The following is a 22,316-nucleotide window of genomic DNA, read 5'->3' as shown; positions in this document are numbered from 1 at the left end:
GCCTAATTTGGTTACCGCAAAAATGAACTAATACGATATGGAAAAGAACTTCCAACATCAGCACCCTAGGGAAGACACACGCCAGAAATGATCATCAAAAAAACCCAACAAATGTCCACGCACTACTACAGGTGTAGATGCACTCATTGCACCAATTCCCAGACTTGCCATGGAAATGAAGAAGGAGATATCTAAGCTGGCCTGTGCATACACATAGAACAACAAATTTGACTGGATCTATACTGTTGGAACGCAACCAAGAATTAGGAGAAGTGCAAATTGTAGCAGTCCAAAATCTTACAACTACAGACTATTTACTGTTAAAAGAACATATAGATATGAACAGTCCCCAGGAATGGGTTGTTTTAATTTGTCTGATTTCTCCCAGACTGTTCAAGTTCAATTGGACAATATCCACCATATCATAGATAAGTTTTCACAAATGCCTAAGGTTCCTAACTGGTTTTCTTGGTTTCACTGGAGATGGCTGGTAAATATAGGTCTGCTTTGGGTATGTAACTGTACTCCTATTATGTTAATGTGTGTGTGCAATTTAATTAGTAGTTTAAAACCTATACATGCTGAAGTTACTCTACAAGAAGATATGTAAAAGAAATAATCAATCTTCCCATGTTTTCTTCTGCCTGCTACTTCTATAGCTTTTCTTCTTCCTTCCTATTTACAAACCTTAAATAGAATTCGTGCCTCATATCAAATTTACCGAGTATCATAATTCCTCCAAGTGCTAAAGATACCTCAAGACAAATGCTGGGCATAGAAGCCAAAGGGCATAAATCTGCATAGAAGTAAAAAGCTACCTTCTCAAACGATGAGGCTTCTCTCTCACTTACCAACTTTACATCTCCAAGTATGGCCCCGGAAGATGACTGGTTAGCCAGAGACGGGTAAGATTCCTCAAGGGAGGAACAACCTAAGACAGGAACAGTCGAGGGGGGCCATCAGGTGAGAAATTGGATATCAACAGAGGTGAGGCTGAGAACCTCACCCCCCCCCCGTTCTGAGAGAAATCTTCTGCATCCGTGGATATTTTATTGCCCTTGTCTAGCTTTTATTAACACATAGTCTACAGGTACACACCCGATCATCTTCATTTGATCTTTTACAACACTAAACTATGTTTTCTACCTTATCTTGCATCTACCTACTACTTCAGCATTTTATTTAAAATAATAATAATAATGAGAGAAATGTGGTATGCACATATAGGTATAAAAATCAAACGAATATTCAAATTTGAACTGATTGTTTATAGTTCATAATGCATGAGCAAAACCGTAAGTTTCTGTGATGACTGCCCTTGTACTGTTCACCATGTAACTTATTAACTATGTAAGAATTTGTTCTCCATGTAGGAACTTGTTCGTTATGCTTCAGAAGATTGGAGACTGATGAAAATTAGGCTTTCGGTGGATTAATGATTGTGCATTGAGCACTGAGCCACCTATACAGAATTTTATTTTTGTTGTTGTTAACAAACATATGATCAATAAATATGAGAGATGCCCTCTCAAAGAAAAAAATAGTACAGACTTCCTATTGTAAAATAAATAACTGGGATGTAATGTATTACATAAGAAATATAGTCAAAATATTCTCACAACTTTGTATGGTGATAGCTGGTAGCTAGAATTATCATGTATATAAATGTTGAATCACTGTGTTGTACACCTGAAACTAATGTAATACTGTGTGCAACTACCCTTCAATAAAAAATAATTACTTACAAAAAATTAAATAAAAATAAAAAACCCACCACAGTCCTGATTTGGTTCAAAGCAATCATGCAGTCCTACTCTACACATGCCTTCCAAAAACAACTTTTAACAGCAAGCAAAGCTACCAGTGATGCACGTGGTTTGTGCATCAGTGACACACCAGGTACGCAGGTGTGTGCTGAGTACCAGGGGAGCTCCAAAATGCACCTCCATGATCTTCCACTTGTCTTCCCTAAGGTTCCACTTATTTATTTTTTAAAAAGTAAGTTACTGGATTGTGTTTACGAGAAAATTCACATTAGCAGTACCATTGTAAATGTAATGAACAGAGATATTGGGAATCAAAATAGACTGATAACCTTAACCCAAAGGCCAGATTTAAATCTCACCTTCCTGACCTGCCAGATGTAAAAGTGGAAAGGAACCTCATTTCCAACCCCTGTTGACTCCTCAGAGGTGCGGCTCCGTTGCCTCAGGGGCGCTGCAGGTGTTTGTGGGCCGCCCTACTCAGGGCCTGCGGAATACGGCCACAGGCGAGGTGCACACCTGCCACCCCTAGGGTGGCCCATGGTCAGCTGCTAGCTACCGGGACCAGGACAGGATTTACCAGTTGTCTTGTCTCTTGATTCTCCCCCTGAATGGCAGGGAAGTAGAAACTGCTATTTCTGGCCCTACCTGAATCTACCAAAGTAACACACTTGATGATTTTCTTCCTGAAAATTAGGAGTGAAAAGGCTTCCTTTTCTCTTGGGTAGGAACATGGTGGGCCCACTACTGGCCAACCAGCCACAAGAGGAAGTGGGTCCTGCCATGGTTTCATTGCCTTCCAATTTCTCAAAAAAAGGGAGAAATCTGTATTTTAAATAAAAGCAACCCACTTAAATTACTTTAGAATTCTGTGCCAGACAAACACCCAGAGCCAATATGACCTGTGTTCTGTGACCACCTACCTCTAGCCCTGTCCACTTCTGAGAACTGCCCCACACCCACACTGGGCCTGCAGGCCATGAGATGCTCTGTCCTGCCTGTGTAGGGGCAATTATGCACACTCATGCTATCTGTATCTGTCTCTGGGTGGGCTTTCAGGCCCTCTCACGTGTATGTACTGCAGCGAGGGTAGGAAAGGGGCTCCACCTTTCAGAGCCTGTAGCTGCGAGTGCTGCCTTGGCCTCACAGGGCAGGCTCAGATTGAGAGACTTCCAGGACAAAAAATGAACAAGATGGGACAAGGCGGAATGGTTCTGAACGGGAGGCTCAAATGCTGCCCCATGGACTTCCACCCTGGCTCAGGCTGAACATCTCAGGCACCAAAAAATGGTAGGCTGAGTGGGTGGGTACCCCCATAGAGCTTCTGCTTCTGAATCTTCAACTGAAATCAAGAAAACAAAGTTAAATACTAGGATCCACTTTCTATAGATCATCTGCTTCCAGTGAAATTGCTGATGTAATAAATATATTTTTTGAGAGGGCTTATCTTATATTTATTGATCAAATGGCAGTTCACAACAATAAAATTCTGTATAGGGGACACAATGCACAGTCATTAATCAACCCTAAGCCTAATTCTCAACAGTCTCCAATCTTCTAAAGTATAATGAACAAGTTCTTACATGGTGAACAAATTCTTACATAGTGAATAAGTTCTCACATGGTGAACAGTGCAAGGGCAGTCATCACAGAAACTTTTGATTGTGATCACGCTTTATGAACCATAAACAATCATGTCAAATATGAATATTCGTTTGATTTTTATACCTGATTTATATGTGGATCCCTCATTTCTCCCTTTATTATTATTATTATTGTTTTAAATACAATGCTCATGTGGTAGTTAGATGTAAGATAAAGGTAGAAAACATAGAATAGTGTTGTAAGAGAGCAAATGTGGATGATCAGGTGTGTGCCTGTAGACTATGTGTTAATCCAAGCTAGACAAGGGCAGTAAAATATCCACGGATGCAGAAGAATTCTCTCAAAACAGGGGGGGGAGAAGTTCTAAGCCTCACCTCTGTTGATCCCCAGTTTCTCACCTGATGGTCCCCCTGCGACTGTGCCTGTCTTAGGTTGTTCCTCCCTTGAGGAATCTTACCCGTCTCTGGCTAACCAGTCATCTTCAGGGGCTATAAAGGGAGATGTAAAGTTGGTAAGTGAGGGAGAAGCCATATCGTTTGAAAAGGTTAGCTTTTTACTTCTATGCAGATTTATGCCCTGTGGATTCTATGCCCAGCATTTGTCTTGAGGTATCTTTAGCACTTGGAGGAATTATGATACTCGGTAAATTTGATATGAGGCATGAATTCCATTTAAGGGTTGTAATTAGGAAGGAAGAATAAAAGCTACAGATGTTGCAGATGGAAGAAAACATGAGGAGATTGATTACTTCTTTGACATATCTTCTTGTAGAGTAATTTAAGCATGTATAGGTTTTAAACTACTAATTAAATTGCACACACACATTAACATAATAGGAATACAGTTACATAACCAAAGCAGATCTACAATTACCAGCCATTTCCAGTGAGGCCAAGAAAACCAGTTAGGCACCCTAGGCATTTATGAAAATTTGTCTGTGATATGATGTATATTGTCCAACTGTACTTGAACAGTCTGAGAGAAATCAGACCAATTTAAACAGCCCATTCCTGGGAACTGTTCACATCCCATATGTTCTTTTAACAGTAGATAGTCTGTAGTTGAAAGATTTTGGAACGGTACAACTTGCACTTCTCCTAAATGTTGGTTGAGTTCCAACAGTGTAGATCCAGTCAAATTTGTTGTTTAACTGTATGTACAGGCCAGCTTAGATATCTCCTTCTTCATTACAAAGGAAAGTCCACGAACCAGTGGGATGAATCCAACTACAACTGCAGCATCGCCTGGAGCTTTGTTGTGGTTTTTTGATGATCATCTGCTGGTATGACTCTTCCAGAGTGTGCTGATGTTGGAAGTTTTTCTTCATATCATATCTTAGTTCATTTTCTGGGTAGCCACATTAGGCTTTGATCCTCTGTATAAATACAAACAGACCCTTTGCCCACACTTTGATCTGCCCTTTATACCATTGTGTAGAACTCATTGGAGGTCACCACACAGGAACTGCTTTCTTTAATTTGGAAGAGCAAAGAATATTATCGTAATAGTGTTCCTCCATAGCAGATCATCTGACACCCTTTAAGTAATCGAAGTTCAGGATATTTAAAGCATGCATTAATTGTTGATTTACAGTTAGTTTTATCCTATCATGGAGTAATCACCTTTTTCTTTTTTGTTATCTTTAATCTACACTTACATGAAGAATATGATTTTTACTAGGCTCTCCCCTATACCAGGTCCCCCCTATAAACACTTATACAGTCACTGTCCATCAGCAAAGCAAAATGTTGTAGAATGACTACTTGTCTTCTCTGTGTTTTACAGCCTCCCATTTCACACACACACCTATGCATGCTGATCTTAATACCCCCGTTCTTCCTCCCAAACTTTATCCCTCCCTACCCACCCATCCTCCTCAGTCCCGGTCCGTTTGATACCTGTTAGTTCATTCTTGGGTTCTGTGATTCTGCTGCTGTTTTGTTCCTTCAGTTTTTCCTTTGTTCTTATACTCCACAGATGAGTGAAATCATTTGATATTTCTCTTTCTCCGCTTGGATTTTTTAAATGAGCATAATACTCTTCAGCTCCATCCATGTTGTTGCAAATGGTAGGATTTGCCCCCTTATGGCTGAGTAGTGTTCCATTGTGTATATGTTCCAGATCTTCTTTATCCATTCATCTACTGATGGACATTAAGTTGTTTCCAATTCTTGGCTATTGTAAATAGTGATGCGGTACACATAGGGGTGCATCTGTCTTTCTCAAACTTGATTGCTGCGTTCTGAGGTTAAATTCCTAGGAGTGGAATAACTGGGTTAAATGGTAAGTCTGTTTTGAGCATTTTGATGAACCTCCATACTGCTTTCCACAATGGTTGAACTAGTTTACTATCCCACCAGCAGTGTATGAGGGTTCCCCTTTCTCCACAGCCTCGCCAACATTTGTTGTTGTTTGTCTTTTGGATGGCAGCCATCCTTACTGGTGTGAGGTGATACCTCATTGTAGTTTTAATTTGCATTTCTCTGATAACTAGTGCTGTGGAGCATCTATTCACGTGTCTGTTGGCTATCTATATTTCTTTTATGGAGAACCGTATGTTCAGTTCCTCTGCCCATTTTTTAATTGGATTATTTGATTTTTCTTTCTTGAGGCGTGTGAGCTCTGTATATATTTTCGACGTCAAGCCTTTATACGATCTGTCATACACAAATATATTCTCCCATACTGTAGGGTTCCTTTTTGTTCTATTGATGGTGTCTTTTGCTGTACAGAAGCTTTTCAGCTTAATATAGTCCCACTTGTTCATTTTTACTTTTGTTTTCCTTGCCTGGGAAATATGTTCAAGAAGAGGTCCCTCATGTTTATGTATAAGAGGTTTTTGCCTATGTTTTTTTCCATGAGTTTAATGGTATCGTAGCTTACATTCACAATTTTGATCCATTTTGAATTTACTTTTGTATGTGGGGTTAGGCAATGGTCCAGTTTCATTCTCCTACATGTAGCTGTCCAGTTTTGCGAGCACTATCTGTTGAAGAAACTGTCATTTAGCCATTGTGTGTCCATGACTCCTTTATCAAATATTAATAGACCATATATGTTTGGGTTAATGTCTGGAGTCTCTAGTCTGTTCCACTGGTCGGTGGCTCTGTTCTTGTGCCAGTACCAAATTGTCTTGATTACTATGGCTTTATAGTAGACCTTGACATAGGGGAGTGAGATCCCCTCTATTTTATTCTTCTTTCTCAGGATTGCTTTGGCTATTTGGGGTCTTTGGTGGTTCCATATGAATTTTTGAATTATTTGATCCAGTTCATTGAAGAATGTTGCTGGTAGCTTCATAGGAATTGCATCAAATCTGTATATTGCTTTGGGCAGGATGGCCATTTTGACGATATTTATTCTTCCTAGCCACGAGCATGGGATGAGTTTCCATTTGTTAGTGTCCCTTTTAATTTCTCTTTAGAGTTACTTGTAGTTTTCACAGTATAGGTGATTCACGTCTTTGGTTAGATTTATTCCTAGGTATTTTATTCTTTTTGTTGCAATTGTGAATTGAATTGTTATCCTGATTTCCCTTTCTATTGGTTCATTGTTCGTGTATAGGAAACTACAGATTTTTGTGTGTTAATTTTTATCCTGCAACTTTACTGTATTCCGATATCAGTTCTAGTAGTTTTGGGGTTGCATCTTTAGTTTTTCTATGTACAATATCACGTCATCAGCAAATTTTGACAGTTTAACTTCTTTACCAATCTGGATTTCTTGTATTCCTTTGTAATGTCTGATTGCCGTGGCTAGGACCTCCATTACCATGTTGAATAGCAGTGGGGAGAGTGGGCATTCCTGTCTAGTTCCCGATCTCAGAGAGAAAGATTTCAGCTTCTCGCTGTTCAGTATAATGTTGGCTGCGGGTTTATGATAAATATCCTTTATTATGTTGAGGTACTTGCCCTCTATTCCCATTTTGCTGAGAGTTTTTATCATGAATGGACGTTGATTTTTGTCAAATGTTTTTCAGCATCTATGGAGATGATCTTGTGGTTTTTGTCTTTCTTTTTGTTGATGCTGTGGATGATGCTGATGGATTTTTGAATGTTGTACCATCCTTGCATCCCTGGGATTTATCCCACTAGGTCATGGTGTATGATCCTTTGATATACTTTTGTACTCGGTTTGCTATTATTTTATTAAGTATTTTTGCATGTACATTCATCACGGATATTGGTCTGTAATTTTCTTTTTTGGCGGGGTCTTTGCCTGGTTTTGGTATTAGGTTGATTTTGGCTTCATAGAATGAGTTTGTGAGCATTCCCTCCTCTTCTATTTTTTGGAAAACTTTAAGGAGAATGGGTATTATGTCTTCTCTGTGGGTCTGATAAAATTCCGAGGTTAATCCATCCTGCCCGGGTGTTTTGTACTTTGGTATTTTTTTATTACTGTTTCAATTTCTTTGCTCGTAATTGGTTTGTTTAAGTTTTGTGTTTCTTCCTTGGTCAGTCTTGGAAGGTTTTATTTTTCTAGGAAGTTGTCCATTTCTTCTAGGATTTCAAGCTTCTTGGCATATAGATTTTCATAGTAGTCTTTAATAATTCTTTGTATTTCTGTGGAGTCTGTCATGATTTTTCCGTTCTCATTTGTGTTTCTGTTGATTTGTGTTGATTCTCTTTTTCTCTTAAAATGTTTGGCTAGAGGCTTATCTATTTTGTTTTTCTCAAAAAACAAGCTCTTGGTTTCATTGAATTTTGCTATTGTTTTATTGTTCTCAATTTTGTTTATTTCTTCTCTGATCTTTATTATCTCCCCCCTTCTGCTGCTTTAGGCCTCATTTGTTCTTCTTTTTCCAATTTCGATAATTGTGATGTTAGAGTATTCATTTGGGATTTTTCTTGCTTCTTCAAGTGTTTCTGGATCTCTATATACTTTCCTCTTAAGACTGCTTTTGCTGCATCTCACAGAATTTGGGACTTTCTGTTATTGTTGTCATATGTTTCTATATATTCCTTGAACTCTATTTTAATTTGTTCGTTGATTAATTGATTATTTAGGAGTATGTTGTTTAGCCTCCATGTGTTTGTTACCCTTTTTGTTTTCTTTGTAGAAATTATTTCTAGTTTTATGCCTTTGTGGTCTGAAAAGTTGGTTGGAAGAATTTCAATATTTTGGATTTTGCTGAGGCTCTTTTTGTGAGCTAGTATGTGGTCTATTCTGGAGAATGTTCCATGTGCACTTGAGAGGAATGTATATCCTGTTGCTTTTGGATGTATAGTTCTCTAGATGTCTATTAGGTCCATCTGCTCTACTGTGTTGTTCAGTGCTTCCATGTCATTACTTATTTTCTGCCTGGTGGATCTATCCTTTGTGGTGAGTGGTGTGTTGAAGTCTCCTAAAATGAATGCATTGCAGTCTATTTCCCCCTTTAGTTCTGTTAGTATTTGTTTCACATATGCTGGTGCTCCTGTGTTTGGTGCATATATTTAATATCGTTATATCCTCTTGTTGGACGGAGCCCTTTATCATTATGTAGTGTCCTTGTTTATCTCTTGTTACTTTCTTTGTTTTGAAGTCTATTTTGTCTGATATTAGTACTGCAACCCCTGCTTTCTTCTGACTCTTGTTTGCCTGAAATATATTTCTCCATCCCTTGACTTTAGTCTGTACATGTCTTTGGATTTGAGGTTAGTTTCTTGTAAGCAGCATATAGATGGGTCTTGCTTTTTTATCCATTCTGTTACTCTGTGTCTTTTGATTGGTGCCTTCAGCCCTTTAACATTTAGGGTGACTATTGAAAGATATGTACTTATTGCCATTGCAGGCTTTAAATTCGTGGTTACCAAAGGTTCAAGGTTAGCCTATTTAGTATCTTACTGTCTAACTTAGCTCGCTTATTGAGCTGTTATATACACTGTCTAGAGATTCTTTTCTTCTCTCCCTTGTTATTCCTCCTCCTCGATTCTTCATATGTTGGGTGTTTTGTGCTGTGCTCTTTCTAGGAGTGCTCCCATCTAGAACGGTCCCTGTAAGATGTCCTGTAGAGGTGGTTTGTGGGAAGCAAATTCACTCAGCTTTTGTTTGTCTGGGAATTGTTTAACCCCATCATCATATTTAAATGATAGTCGTGCTGGATACAGTATCGTTGTTTCAAAGCTCCTTCTGTTTCATTGCATTAAATATATCATGCCATTCTTTTCTGGCCTGAAGGGATTCTGTCGAGAACTCTGATGTTACCCTGATTGGTTTTCCTTTATAGGTGACCTTTTTCTCTCTAGCTGAATTTAAAACTCTTTCCTTGTCCTTGATCTTTGCCATTTTAATTATTATGTGTCTTGGTGTTGTCCTCCTTGGATCCTTTCTGTTGGGGGTTCTGTGTATGTCCGTGCTCTCTTCGATTATTTCCTCCCCCAGTTTGGGGAAGTTTTCAGCAATTATTTCTTCCAAGATTCTTTCCATCCCTTCTCCTCTCTCTTCTTCTTCTGGTACCCCTAAAATACGGATATTTTTCCTTTTGGATTGGTCACACAGTTCTCTTAATATTGTTTCATTCCTGGAGATCCTTTTATCTCTCTCTATGTCAGCTTCTATGCGTTCCTATTCTCTGGTTTCAATTACATCAATGGCCTCTTGCATCCTATCCATTCTGCTTATAAACCCTTCCAGAGTTTGTTTCATGTCTGTCATCTCCTTTCTGGCATCTGTGATCTCCCTCTGGACTTCATCCCATAACTCTTGCATATTTCTCTGCACCTCTTTCAGCATGTTTATGATTTTTATTTAGAATTCTTTGTCAGGAAGACTAGTTAGGTATGTCTCCTTCTCTGGTGTTGTCTCTGTGATCTTTGTCTGCCAGTAGTTTTGCGTTTTCATGGTGATAGGAATAGTTTGCAGAGCTGGGACGAGTGACGGCTGGAAGAACTTCCCTAATTGTTGGAATGTGGCCCTCCTCTCCTGGGAGAACAGCGACCTCTAGTGGCTTGTGCTGGGTAGCTGCGTGCAGACAGGGCTTCTGCTTCCTGCCCAGCTGCTATGGAGTTTATCTCCGCTGTTGCTGTGGGCGTGGCCTGGCTCGGGCTTCTGCACCAAAGTGGTGGAGTTGCATTGGAGAGGGAACGTCCAGGAGGCTATTTATCTCCGTAATGGGCCTCCATGCTCCCTGCAGCTCATGGGATTAGGGTGCCCAGAGATCCCCAGATTCCCTAACTCTGGATTAAGTGTACTGCTCTGCACCTTTAAGACTTCCAAAAAGCACCCACCAAAACAAAAGAGCCACAAAAAAAAAAATTTTTTTTAATAAAATAAAATAAATAAATAAATAAATAATGGCCTCTCACTTTTCTGAGGTCCTCTAGCACCAGGCCTCCCGTGCCAGCTCACTGTTCTTTCTGCCCTGTTTCCCTAGTATCCAGGGCCCCGCACATGCACTGTGTCTGCACTCTGGACGGGATCCCTGGGGCTGTGTATTCAGCAGTCCTGGGCTCCCTCTCCCTCCCACTCTGACTCCTCTTCTCCCACTGGGAGATGGTGCGAGGGGCTATCGAGTCCCGCCGGCCTGGAGCTTGTATCTAACCCCCTTCATGATGCACTGGGTTCACGCTGGTGTGGATGTGGTCTGGATGTTGTCCTGTGTCTTCTGGTCTTTATTCTAGGAAGAGTTGTCTTTGTTATGTTTTCATAGATATATGTGGTTTTGGGAGGAGATTTCCACTGCTCTACTCACCCCGCCGTCTTGTCTCCACCTCCTTATGTAATAAATATTTTAAAGAGTAAAGGAGTGTGACTGCAGCATCTCCAGGGATCCTGCACCTTCAGGGAAGATGAGAACAAAGATGGCAAGCACACAATGTTTTTTAAAGATTTTGCAAAGACAATGATGTCCACTGGATTCATGTGTCTGTACATGTAACTCCCACCCCAGTTTTTTCTAGTTCTTTGAAGATAAATCTGGTTTAATATGATTAGATTAAATATTATAAAAATACTATTACTTTCTTAACAATTATTCTAATATCCTACCCTTATAAAATAGTCTTGAGAACCTTTAAAAACTATATATGTGGGTTTTTCCTCTATTTAAAACGTACTTGGAAACCACCCAAACCATCTGTGGACTTACTGATGTAAAAACAAAGCGAAATTTTATATTGGTTGTGAACTGCAGGTGCTGGTGAATAATACACATTACTGAGAATCTCTGTCTTCCTCCCACAGGTTCTCCAGAAATGGTACAAATCCTTGGTAGCCTCAAAAGACCTATCACTTACAGACGTCAAAGTTCCCAGTAATGTACTTTCATTTCATTTCAGTGTTATAAATAGACACTTTAGAATCCACTCTCATTTGAAATAAAGTCAAATCCTCAATTGCTATGTATATAAAGAGTGCAAAGAAATATACCAAAAATATTAATGTAGTTATCTATGGGTGGTGGAATAGGGATGGTTTTATTTCTTACATTATATGTTTTCATATTTTCCCAATTTTTCCAAGTGAGCCTAGTCTACTTTTATAATCTAAAAAAAAAACAGTAGTTTTAAGATGGAAAAAAAATTTTACCTTAGTTAATAAAGAAATGTTACTTTTTATTTTGAAAGTGAATCCATGTGCTTCACAAAGTTGAGGTAACATTTCTAAGTCTAAACCTTAGAAAGCTTGGGCCTTTTATCTTCTCTCAAACAAGTAAGACATAACAAATGGCTTCAAAAATATTTTGCTTAGTTTAGAAATTATACTGTTTTTTTTTCCCAAGGCTGGCCAGTTGTTACTGCAAATGACCTAACTTCCAATGTAAATGAATTAAACATGTAAAAGGCCTTAAAAATATGACAACTTAAAAAAATGTAAAGTAGTATAAACTTTCAGTTTAAAATAGAAAGCACGCAGTACTTTTTGGTACCTTAAATTCTTAGAAGAAGAGATTATAAATTATAAATAAACTAAACTATAGTAAAAATAAACTCCAACACGTAGTAACACTTAAAAATTATAAAGGAAAAACACTGGTTTCCTTGTGATTCTACCCCAGAGAGTTTCTAATTGTGCATCTGAAAGAGCAAAAGCCAACAATAAAGGGGATTACATATGCATTCCTGCAACACCTTCATCCTTAATCCGTAAGAACAATACAAGAGACACAAATTTTAAAACAAGAAAAGATGTACCTAACTTTGAGGCCAACTGCGATTTCAGGCATAGAATGAGAAGACCGTGTAGCTCTCCTTTGATTCAAAAAAACTGTCATAATCCTACAAAATGGTGGAGAAGAAGACAAAAGAAATTAGCCCTGTGTCTGGTACTCTGACAAATACTTCCAGAAATAATCGATGTGCCCCTGCTCCGTCCATGCCAGGGGAGATAGATGTAGATCTACAGGACTAGCTCTGTTTGAGCTGAAAGATGTCCTTGACTGTGATGGCGGATGGGACTTGAGGCAGAGTCAGAATGTACAATGATGACAACAGAAATCAACCTGTGACACATTCCTTTACCTGTGCCCAGCCACACTACCTGGTGTTGAACCACTCCGGCCTGAGGCTCTGTTTGATCCTAGCACTTCTTTACAGAAGGCTGCCTCCCTATTCTAATCTTGTTATTTTGTTATCAGGACTTAAAAAAAGTGAGAGTGAACAGAAAGCTGAAAAGGTCGCCCTATGTCACTGTGAGCACTTCTACTCTGCTTTTGAAGTTTCCACATTACTTGAGCCTGTCTTCAGTGGGTCTACGATCAAATGAAAACGAAAGGAAATATTCTCTGCAACACTCATCTTGGCCTCAGAGTCATTTCCTCTTCCTACTTTCATAAGAGAAGCCTTCATGGAGCTTGTTCTGCTCATCAATGGTTTCTTTTCAAAAATTTGCGTGTATAATAACTACATCGTTTCTAAGTTAATGTGAAGTAGACTAAAAATTTGGTAAAAGTACCTCTGATTACTTTATCCTGAAGAGAAACAGAAGCAGAAAATGATCCGGCTCATTTTTAGGCATTTGCTCTGTGCTGGGTGTCTCATGATCTGTGCATTGTTTAAACTCCACCACAGCCCACCAGGCTGGAGACTGGCTCAGAACAAAATCATGCCATCCAAGTTGGACAGCCAGTACTCGAGAGAGCTGAGATTTGGGCCCAGTTCTCACTGATGCTGGATTGATGCCTTTTGTACTCTACAACGCTTTCTGCCCAAGAGGCAAGCAGGTTTGGGGCACCTTGTATACCAGGGACACTGAGCCTAATATGTCCACTGCTGAACTCAGGAAAAGTCTTCACAAGTCTGTGTCATCACAGACATCACAATGCCCTCATCCAAACTAGACTTTGGCAACAGCACCCAATTTTTCAACTATTTTCTGATCTAACCTATTCTTATCCAATCACTCTCAAGTGAAGACAAACTGACCTTTCAAAATCGCAAATTTGATCACACTGCTCTCTGCTAAATACTTTCCTTTAAGACTTCACAATGCTCTCAGAATACAGGTTAAAATTCTTCCTATGGCACAAAAGGTTCTGTACGGTCCAGCTCTAGCTCAGTCAAAGACGGGGATAAGAGTGGCACACCTCCACCCCCACCAACCACCGCCCAGGGCAGATTCCCTTCTGAGAACTGGTACACGTGCTCAGTCAGCAGTGGTGCAGTTTCTGGAAATCTACCATTTGAGCTATGTGACTTCGACCAACGCATTCAACCTCGTCAGACTGTCCCTCCTTTTCCGTAGCAGATACTACAATTCCTCTGAAGCCCAGAATTCTATAAAATTATGGCACATTTGTTAGCTGTGATCATGAAGCCTACTGTAGGTAAAACTGTACTACTTCTAGAATATCTCGCCTGCTTTAGTGCATCTGCATATCAACAGGTGTTCCTCAGGGGGTGGAGAGTCATAGGTCATCTCTATGTCAATGGGTAATTACCTGGGCAACCCAGAGCTTATCTGAATCTGAGAGGCTAGGGGGAGGATTTACATGCTTCTGCCCCAGCAAGAAATAGATGGCCCAGACTGCAGTTTGTAAGCAATAAACGGGTTTTAAACTTCATTTTTCCCTTTGAATGATTTTGGTTTTAGAGGTATTTTGTCCTGGGATTTCCTTTCCCTGGAGTTACACCTACACATTACAGTTACTAGAGATACTTGTTTGAAAAGTTTACCCCTGGTAACTGGTTTAAATGAACAGGAAAGGGAAGGGACAGAGTGGGGGAAAAAATAAGGACTGGTGGCTCAGGCATCAAAATGCTGCCCATTCCCTGAAGGCCTTTCACCTGCTCCTGCTTGATTAATGACTCTGATGTCAGTGAGGATGCACAAATGAGAAATAACATGGGAAACAACACCTCACCCAGTCTCTACAGACGTAGTGGGAATTCCACTTTGAAAGACTCAAGTGTTAACATGAAAATACCATGCACATGAATGAGCAAAAAAAGTTACAGTGAGATTCAGTGCATATAATTCAGTTTTCAATGTTTACATTAAAAACCTTAATCTTAAAATGATCGTAATTCACCAAATCACAAACCTGGAAATAAGGTACTCTTCTAAGCAAGTTTCATATAAAACAAGACATATAAAATATATACATGTAACACTTAGAAAGAATATGTAACATTATAAACAATCCATTTAACCACACATTGACCCAAAACTATTCTCCTACATTTCAGATACTAACAAAGGTATTTAGAAATTTCAGATATTTAGAACTCTCATAATGGCAACATTCCTTATTTATATAAAAACTCTCTTTAAGTCTACTTTCTACAAAATTTGAAGCATTATTTAATTTTATGGTCCCTCAACTCAGTGCTATGTCATTACAGCTGGAGACCTTCTTACCTAAACACTGATGGATGCTCCCACCCAATTGCTTAGAAACTGTCCCTTATGGTAATTAACTCTTTCTAAAGTGACAAATACAAGATTTTCTAGTCAACTTTAAAAGTGGAATAATTGAAAGGAAATCACTTTTAAAATTAATGTTAGGACCTGGCACAGCAGCTTACCAATAGTAATTGTCAAGTTGATGAATGAGTTCTCTTTGCTAGTTAATGACCAATGTGCCATGCTTTAGATTAACCTCATGCTAGTAACATAATTTGAGTAAATCTGATTTCTACTCTATTAACTTCAGGTTTTAAAGAATTGTGGAAAAATTTACTTTCTGACATTCAAAAGTTTTTGAGTGTCCTGATGAATCTCAAATAAGAGGTTAAATTGTTTTCTTTGTCACATTTAAGCAGAGTAGGGGAGTGATAATCTAAAATCTAGGATTCATTAATAGTTAATACCTCCTTTCAGAGATAATAACATACAGTATGATGTGAAATAGTTTAAAATAGAAATTTAAAAATCACATCCTATTAAGATATACATTCTTATATTTGGTCCTGAGGCATTCCCCAATAAAAGAGGAAGATCTGTTTTCTTATATTCACTTCACTTATCAGGCATCTATTTTTAAATATATATATTAGAGTTCATACTATGAAAGTTAAAAATACAGTATTTTTAAAACTCACTATTAAGTCTCTAGATAGGCTTGCTGAATTTCTTATGGTCAAAGATACTGTCTCTGAAGTGCTTGTAAATTCACACCTGCAAATTGCACATTCTGGACAATCAACCTTCTGTAACTATAACAACAATTGTCAGATAATATGTCTTTTGAGAAGGCACAGACACACAAAGTGTATTCAAGATAAATTTGCCCCATTTCAGAAGACAATACATTTTTATTTCATTTAGGAAAAGGGATGATAAATTCACTTTGTTTGTAGTGCCAACTGCCTATGAAAAGAAAATTTCTGCATTATATAGACATCAGCATAACTGACACTTTTCCTATTGGCACATTTAACCAAACACTACAATTTTAAGAATACAGCAAGCTAAACAACTGTTAAAAAGGAAAAGAAAAGAAAAGCTTCCTTCACCTGTACTTGTTAGTGTTCCAGTGAGAACCAGTGTGAGAGACATTCATAAGCTCCGGATAAAATCTACAACTGGCAGAGCCCACAAGAGCCTTTCTTCAGAGCTCACTAGGGAACTCACTGGTTCTACAATGGGATGGTCATGGGCTCAACAACCATCTTAGACAGAGACAGGGTTGTGCTCCATCCACCCAGTGCCCCAGGATCAGTGAGGGGGGCCCACAGCAGGCACACTGGAAGGCTGTCCCATTCCCCATGCTCACTCGTGACACTTTGCTGACAGGACAGTACAAGGAGCAAGAACAGCATGAGGCCCGAGAGAAAAGTGGCAGCCACGGGTCCTCAGTGAGCCACAGCACACCTGGTTTCCCAAAGAATTTTTTAAGACTCTCTTTCAAAGACTATGAGTTGCTGCAGCTTTGGAAAATGACCACAGGCTACTTCTAAAAATGTCTTTTAAGCCTGAGGGAAGCCTCTGGGCAGTTTCCTCATTTAGTGGATAAGGACCATTAATGCTGTATTCCATTTTATGGAATCTGAGTATAGAAGGAAAACACAGTTGGCAGTTCTAATCCTGGTAGTATATGTGTGATGCAGTTGTCTGAAACAGTTTCATTCAGCTATTTTTATGCCAAATACAACAAAAAAGAGTATGCTGCTGAGGATTTTAAATTCCCAATTCAAACCCTACTAGTACAAGATGGAAGAGCAAGCAGGTGTGTCTACAAGCACCAACTGAAATTGCATGGGAAAAGTTTTCTTGTGCTCAACAGGAAAAGAATTCATCAATAAAATTTTAAGACATATCAGAGGAATAAGTGGAAAGGAAAAAATCGATTAAGAAAGATAATCTCTTGGCTATTGACATTTATGTCCTTCTTAAACCACAGTAATTTGGTAAAATAGGATTATTTGCCCTCCTCTCACTGCTCACACAACTGAACAGCTCTGTAGAGAACAGTTTTACATGTCTAAAACAATACAAATATAACATGTATTGTATTTTTACTTAATAATAGTTATTACAGTTACAGAAGAGAATGAGACTTAAAAACTAACAATTTTGTGTGTATAAATCAAATGGTTGAGATGAGAGAAGTTCTAAGAATGCTAATTTGTCATGTTTTAAAGAAAGAATTAAATACCGTCCAAATTTAAAATCAAGGATTATAGACACTAGTATGAGTGACAGGGTGATCATAAAACTGCAAGCAGAACCTCTCAAAGAAGATACATCTTGGGGACCTGGGAGAGGTCACATGAAAGTAGGGGCAGAGGAAAACTTACTCTTTACCTTTGACAATCCTGTCAACAGGCTTTACTGTCTGAACATTGGCACTAAGATGGCCCTAGTAACTTAAGCGTTCTGTTTCCTTTTCATTAACTTTGCTGCATAAGGTTAAGAATTAGAGAAGAATATTAATGGAAAGAAAATCACCAGTTTGGATTACTTAAGATAAATGGCTGGAAGCACAACTGTGGTGGCCTTTCAATATTCACAGCACAAGGCATTGTTTTTAAGGAAGACATGCCCCAGATCCTCATCACTGTAGAACACTGTGGCAGACATCTCAGTAAAGTGAAAATGGAAGATTAAACATTCGGAGAGAAGGTAAGACAAGTGAAGAACTCCTTGATTAGGTAAGTGATGTTTTAGACAGTATAATACTGATTTTTAAATTCAGATCAAATTTCCTAAGAAAATATTAACTGCAGGATATGCGAGCTTCTAATTTAGGCAATTTCCCAAACAGATTTCATCATAAAAACCAAAGGTTCAGTAAGCTTGCTTTGGAGACACTTGGCTCTGACTGCTATTAGAACAAGAGTGCAAATGCTGCATGAGGCAAGACCCAAAAGAACTAATTACACACACTCAGCTGAAAACACCTGTAGCTATTGCCCCTACACATAACAATTTTTATTGAGTACGTTCTGTTTTCCTAGCATCACAACAGGTGACAGACACTACAGTAAAGACACCACAGAGCCAGCTGAGGAGAAGCACAAGGTACTCAGAGTCTAGCTGAAGGCAAAGACACGAAAAAAAAAAACACTCCAAGATAATAAATGTCCTAAGAGTAATAAGGTTTTCTGGGCATGGGGGAGAGAGAAATGATGAGAGTCCTGGTCAATTAGAGGAAGATCAACAACAAGGCCTGCTCAAATTGGGTTTTGAGACAGAAACAGTACCGACTTATGCAGGAGGTGAAAAGACAGGATTTGGCAATAAACTGGGTAATGAGGTGAGGCAAATGGGGTGGGGCTACTTCCAGGGCTTCACTCTGTAGATGTAGCCATTAACCCTATATTAATAACGTGTACATTTTAAAGACAGAGCAAAATCTCCTGTGAACAACAATGAAATCTGGAACTTGTGCTTCCCTTTTTGTCTCTGAACAAACCAATATGGCTAGTAACAAACTAAAAAGCCTATAGCAGAGAAATGATTTCATTAACGATAATAATCCTTTAAAGGAGTGACATGTATCTAAAAATAAGTCACCTCTATTTGGAAACTATTTTTGTTAGACAACAAAGGAGGGCACAAAATGGTACATACTGTATGATCCAAAAAAAAAAGATGTATGGGGGGACACAATAATATGGGTGATTGTAGTAAACACAGTGTTTTTCATTTGAAACCTTCATAACAGTGTATATCAGTAATATCTTAATATTTAAAAAAACACATAGACCAAAAGTTTGCTGTCTTCCTTGAAAGATAAAACTGATTACTCCCACTCTTCTTTCTCTTTCTCATTTTTCCAATATTCACTGCTTTCATATTCATTTTAGTGCTGGGAAAAAGAAATAATGACAAAAAACCACTGAGTAACCAGTTCAGTTTGAAAACTTTAAATAACCCTTTCTAACAACTTCCTGTGAGACCGTTGTCTAAACAGCATTTCATATATTTATGTGTGGGAATCTGTGTGTGTGACACACATACATATGAATAACTCTTACTTTTGAATAATCTATGTATGAATCAGGGATTTGAAAAACTGCTATTTAAGAGAGATGGTTCCTCATGCTTCAAAAGACAACCCCAAATACTCTAAATATCCCTCACTATGATCTTCCCAAAAGTCTTACATAAACACTTCACTTGGGAACGACACAGCTTCATAAAACGTAGGAGATTTTGTGGTGCATTTCTGATCCTCCACCAGTGGTTAGAAGATGCTAATACATCTTGTCTCCATTCATGGAAAAGAAAAGGAGAAGAGATGCCACTATTAACCACTGCAGGGTAATGAGCCTTTCTGCAACTCCTCAAGACCAGCTGCAACCATCTCCAGTCTACTTCATTCTAAAATTAACAAAGTAAAATGGGGAAATGCTGTCACAGTTGGCCCCAAATCAATCCTTACATAAGGAAACTTTTATATAAACTTATTTGGTTACCAATATACATAATGCTTAGGTACAAAATTAATACTCCACAAGTATCATCTATTATTACAAAAATTCAAAAGTTTTAAAAGACAAATAATCTTTAAACTTGCTTCATGGAAAATGGCCGAAAGTTTATTCTTCTATAAAAACAGTCTTCTTTCTCTCAACTGAGCCATCCTCTCTTTATGATCAAACAACACTTACGTGAAAAAATTCTGGAAATGTGTTTTACAATGTGAATAAACTTAACATTACTGAAATGTACAATTAAAAACAGTTAAGATAGTAAATTCTGTAATATGTTTTTACCACAAGAAAAATTTTAATGGAAAACAAAATTAAAAAAACATTTAATGAAACCCACATCATTTTTTCCCTGAAAACATAAGACAAGAAACGAAAGGGGAGCAAATATTCTCCTATGGTGTAGTAGATGTGTGTGTTTTCATTTCTGGTGTATTCCACACATGCAAGTTCCATAGAGAAACAACAAAGTTTAAAAACCTTGAACATGAGGACCTGAGTTTCCTAAAGTCCAAATCAGACACTAAAGCTTCTCAGAAAAGACTAGGTGTTGGGACCACATTTCAAGAGAGAAATCTAGCTCACGGTGGGACACCAGAGGGAAATAGCAAGAACAACCAGTCTGTGAGAATCTGGTTCTTAACTACAAACAACAGAAATGAACACTGGCAACTTAAAAGGGAAAGGAAACCGTGGCGGTACAGTAGGAGCTCACAGAGTTCACACTAAAGGCAGAGGACCAGTTTACTTAGAATAAATTTCCATGACTGTACACAAGAACACACCTGACCTTACCCCAGGATCAGCCCATCCCCCCTGTGCACTTACTACCACCACCAACTGGTCCTGTGTTTCTGTATTGTTCCCTCAGTGTTCAGATTCTGGGGTGGGAAGAACTGACTGGGCATGCCAGGGAGCTTCTTTTCAGTGGAGAATTCCTCCCAATAGGCAGCATATTCAAATGCTGAGGACAGAGAGAAGGCAATTTTCCACAGTGGATACCAAGGAGCTTAGCAGCCATTTATGTCTGCAGGCCTAGCTCATTACATTAAAAATAAGTAAGTTTGCAGACAGTTCAAGGAAACAGAATCTTCATGCTCACTGGATCCTCCCACTTGCGATGCGGTAGGTTTCCACACATTATCACCAGATAAGACTTGTCATAGAGCATCGTGGGTTAAGCAAGCTGCACAAAAGCAGGTGGAATGAATGAGGCCATGGTTAGTTGCCCTCTAAGCCTTTTGCTTTTGTCTCAAACCTGCTTGACCTAGATCAGAGCAGACACTGTCTTCCAAACTCATGCCAGAACAGAGTAAGGACAGAGTGTACACACCAGCATTATGGGGCTAACAATGCCCAAGCAGAAAATATGCCATTTATCTGGCACAGTTTGGTCAATATGAAAGCCTCTAACCAGCTTCCAGTCTATCTGAACAAACTCATACAGATACTGTAGGGCAAAGATGCACAGAGATTTAGAAAGTCACAAAGAGGTGAAAGTAAGGACAGAGAACTTTCATAACATTACATTCTCTTATTCATTCAATACATTTCTCTACTTAAAAGGCTTTGAAATTCCTCTGTTCAAAGGGCTTCTACTTTTATGATGATAGAGCAAAGATGTCTCTACCACCTTTATTTTCTTAAAAAGTCAACAGAACAAGCCTTTTAAAAAAACTGAACTCCATTTTTTAAATTAAAACTAGGAGACATCTAGATCCCTGCACCACAGCATATGCAAAATGTATGTTGAAATGGTGAGGGATGTGAGACACAGAGGATGGCCAAACCTCAGTGTCTGAGGAGGCAGCATCAACATAAACAGGCTGCAGGGACCACCTGTGAAGGTGCGTGTGGGCAAAGGCAGAAACAGGGAGACCATTTGAAAGCCTGTACAAGGAGCAGTAAGACTCCAAGTCTACTCCACTTTCCCCTTTGTTGTAGAGCAACAAAACTGTAACACCAGCAGTGAAGAAAATAAGGGTGAAAACAAGGTTAGAAAGTAAACATGTGCATGTCAGAGCATGAGATCCCCCAGGCCTACAGGAACTCTCTCCACACATGTCAAGAACTCCAGTATCTGGGCTGATATTCCCAAAAAAAGAGACCAAGGGTCCATCCTCTAGGAAAATTAACCCATCTACTGAAAAGATTTACAGATAAAGTATCAGGATCTGCAATGAGAATGCCACCTGGGGCCCAGTCACCCTACAAAGTCTGGCAGAAAACAAGCCCGCAGACATATAGGTGCACATGCACAAATGGGCACACTCCATTTCTTGATAGATCTCCAGTGCCTCACCTCTTAAATAAGCAAAAGAGAAGGATCACCAGACATCTGAGTAAGCCCACGATAACTAAGAGAAAATACCAAAATAACGTGAAAAAATGTATAATAGTGGAAACAGACAATACTGGTAAAAGAAGAAAACTTCAAAGAGATCATACTAATTATCTCCGTTGAGCTAAGATACTGCATTCATCTCATAAGAGCCTATTATCAAAAAGAAAAAAATCAGGAAGAATGGAAAAGAAACAAAAAATTCAAGGAAAGGATTCAGAGGTTAGTTAAAGAAATCTCACGGAAAGGAGAACAAAAAGTTAGAGAAGTGGACAATACAAAGAAAAAGGTAAGAACACTGGAAAATCA

Source organism: Manis pentadactyla, chromosome 9 (assembly GCF_030020395.1).
Source record: "Manis pentadactyla isolate mManPen7 chromosome 9, mManPen7.hap1, whole genome shotgun sequence".
Lineage (NCBI taxonomy): Eukaryota > Metazoa > Chordata > Mammalia > Pholidota > Manidae > Manis > Manis pentadactyla.
This window is presented reverse-complemented; position numbering follows the sequence as displayed.